This window comes from Octopus bimaculoides, chromosome 8, assembly GCF_001194135.2.
Source record: "Octopus bimaculoides isolate UCB-OBI-ISO-001 chromosome 8, ASM119413v2, whole genome shotgun sequence".
Taxonomy (NCBI): Eukaryota; Metazoa; Mollusca; class Cephalopoda; order Octopoda; family Octopodidae; genus Octopus; species Octopus bimaculoides.
The window spans coordinates 83,716,793-83,720,410 of NC_068988.1; positions in this window are offsets into that span (position 1 = coordinate 83,716,793).

Below are 3,618 nucleotides of genomic sequence, written 5' to 3' on the forward strand. Positions count from 1 at the left end.
GTTCTATAACACAAAATAGATAAGTATACAAAGTTTGAAAGTCTTTCGGTACCAAAAACACTACGTAAAACATTAATGAAAAATGTGGCCCCCGTTTTAAAAAAGATCCCATATGTCTTTCAACAAGCTGAAGAGTGCGTGAGCAAAGCTATTCCAAGCTTCCTTAGGGATGTGGTTAATGAGCTTTGATTTAGATAAACCCTGGAGGGCTGCAGCAAAGTCCTCAATAGAGAGCTAGTTGTCGGAGTGTGAGGCGTCTTCACGGAGTGTGTCGGAGCTGAAGCGACACTGACTGCAGGTCCAGTATGGAAGACTTTCGGCTTGAGCCTTGGTGATGCGGACACAACTCCTGTGGTAATTTTGGTGATAATTAATTGCCTTTAAGTCATGGCTAGAGTGAGCACAGAGAGCACAGTTAGGGGATGAGCTAGCATCGACCGACAGTAGAGGGCTAGCATTGAGAACTCAATTGAGGGAGTTGGCAGAGGAGGCAGAGTAAGCAGCACTGGTTCTAAAGGTGGAGCTAGAATGGAGGTCAGATGGTGTGGGGAGGGTTAAAAGTTGTAGGAGTGGTGGGGTTGGCAGGGTTAATTCTGTTTCCATTGGTGAGGCTAGAATGAAGGTCGGGTGGTGGGGGAGGGTTCAAATTTGTAGGAGTGGTGGGGTTGGCAGGGTTAATTCCGTTTCCATTGGTGAGGCTAGAATGAAGGTCGGGTGGTGGGGGAGGGTTCAAATTTGTAGGAGTGGTGGGGTTGGCAGGGTTAATTCCGTTTCCATTGGTGAGGCTAGAATGAAGGTCGGATGGTGGGGGAGGGTTGAAATTTGTAGGAGTGGTGGGGTTGGCAGGGTTAATTCCATTTCCATTGGTGAGGCTAGAATGAAGGTCGGGTAGTGGGGGAGGGTTGAAATTTGTAGGAGTGGTGATGTTGGTAGGGTTAATTCCATTCAGAACCCATGGTGGAGAGAGGTTAGATTCTCTCAAGCATACTGGTGGAGAATGAGAAGTCAGAGGTTGATCTATTGTCACATAGTCGCTCCACCAGGCAGGTATCTTGGTCATTCGACGCATGCCTCCACCACCAAGAATGGATAGGTTAAAGTGGTGGCAACCCCACCAATTGGCAGTCGCTGGTGATTGGGAGATAAAGAGCAACGAATATACAAGAGTAAAGGGGGTGGGAGAAAAAAGAGGGAGAGAGGAAAAGAAAAGAAAGTTAACAAAACTTTACAGAGCACTATCAAAAAAGTTTAAGGAGTCATACACATCCAACATCCTCCAAAATGGCAGAGGGAATAGAGCAAAACAAGATAAAGATAAACTGTTGAATAGTTCAGTTCAAGATCAAAAGCATTGAAATGCAAAAAAAAAAACAAAAACAGAGAGTAGATCATTAGTGTTTCTGTAATAGACGTAATGGTGACTCTCACACGAAATACTGTGATTTCTTTTCACTTTGTGTGTGGTGTGTATCTACACCTACAGATTTGTGAATATTGTTGTTTGTACAATTGGTGGTGTACCTACTGTGATCACTGCAGGACGTAGTGATTTAGATTTTTTTCTTTTTTCTCCCTTCCCCTCCCCTCTTTTTTTTCCGTAAGTTTTTCTGTCCTTTTCCCCCCTATTTTTTGTTCCCCTCCATTCATGTCTGCATGTGGTTTGTTGGCAAAAATCAGAATTTCATTCGAGCAGGTTTTAAAAGCATTAAAACACAATTACCCTCATCCATGTTTACACGTGGTTTGCTGGTGAAAATCAGATTTTCATCCAAACAGGTTATAAAAACATTAAAACAATATAGACTCAGATCCATTTGACTGAAGACGATGCAAAAGTTTAAAATATTTTAATCGTAAATTCCGATTAATATATCATGAAACACTATCAACTCAAAGATTTTTTTGTTGTTGACGTCCAATGGTAGAACGCCTGTCATGTTTACAGATGTGTGTTCATGTCTCATGGGTAGCCTTTGACTATCCAAAGGGTTTTTGGCATACCTACACAAGTGTGTCCCCATCAACTTTGTTTCCTCATAACTTTCAGAAAATTGAGTATTTTGTAATGAAATTTTCTGCAAATATCCTTTATATGGTGTACATTATGATTATAGTAGGATTTAATGTGAGCAAAAGTTGTGGGCCTGCATGATTACATACAGACACATCATGAATGTCTACAAAATAAAAATTTGAAAAAATTTTGATGTGTCAGAATGTGCGAACCCACACTTTTTTTTAAACATTACATTCTGATATAATCATAATCTATTCTGTCTAAAAGGTGTTTGTAGAAAATTTCATATAAAACATCCATTTTTCTAAAAGCTATGAGGAAACAAAGCCAACTCATTTGAATTTTCTGCAACTCCTCTTACTAATGTAAGCTATCAGATTTTTAAACACTATAGTAGGGTGGTAGGATTGTTTATGTCTGCAGGAAAGTTTCTTGTTAGGCTTAAGATATGGTTTATAAGAATGAGAATTTAGATCAAGGAAAACATCTAAAACATTTACTTTTGATAGATGAGTGGTAAGACATTCCTGATTCCCTTAAATAAGCATTTCCCAGAAAATCACATATACAGAAGGATCTTTAATAGATACTCAATTAAATTGTCAAATGGCCACTGCCCCAATATGAAGAGCATCATTATCTGTAAACACCACCAAAAGCCCACTCTCATTTGTAACTGTCAAGATCCTAGACCTTACCCACATGACCAGGCATGCATAATAAACTCCATCATATATGTGGCAGAACAGTAACATTACTTGATAATCTAACCAAAAAGAAGAATTACATTGGATTATGTGAAGGTGACTTCAAAAGATCATATATCCTTTTTAGATCTAAGAATTCCGGATAAGAAATTTTCAGCAAATGCAAGCATATGGACAAATTTCTTTTGGTGAATTGGCAAACACCACTCTCTCCAAATTTAGCAGCTCTGTTGCAGACTTTAGACACCAACCGTTGATTCAAGCTTTATGGTCAAAAAGGACATAACTATAATCCATATAATTTTTTCCTTCACCCTTCCACTTTTTGTCCCCCCCCCCCCCATGATTTCTCTTGTTCTATCGTCCTGGTTTGTAACTTGTACAGGCCATGTACTCAGGGCCTGAAAATTTCTTGGAGATACTAGGCATGTTATTAAAACCTTCCAAGAAAACATCTCCAATGTATGAAGCTATTAGTAGCTCATAACTTTATACTGTGTACATTAAACAATATTTATATTTCACTGGATAGAGTACTTTTTTTGTTGATCTTACTTTAATGGAAAACTAAAGTATGTTTATATACATTTTGTTTAGGCATTGAGACTAATAACCTAAGTGTAGGACACAGTATATACATTCTTCAGAATGAAGTATTAGTCAAGTACAGAGCAGTAATAAGAAAGTGAGATGACAAAGGAATAAATGATTATCTTAAGAACTTCATTAGCTTACAGCTGTTTCTGCTATAAGATGCAGTAGCTCATAGTTGAGTGCTTAAGTAACACCTTACAACTTTGTCAGCACCTTGAATATGAAGTGCAGTGAAATAAACTGCACTTCATATTTAAGGCTCCAACAAAGCTTCATAAGATAATCATATATTCCTTTGCC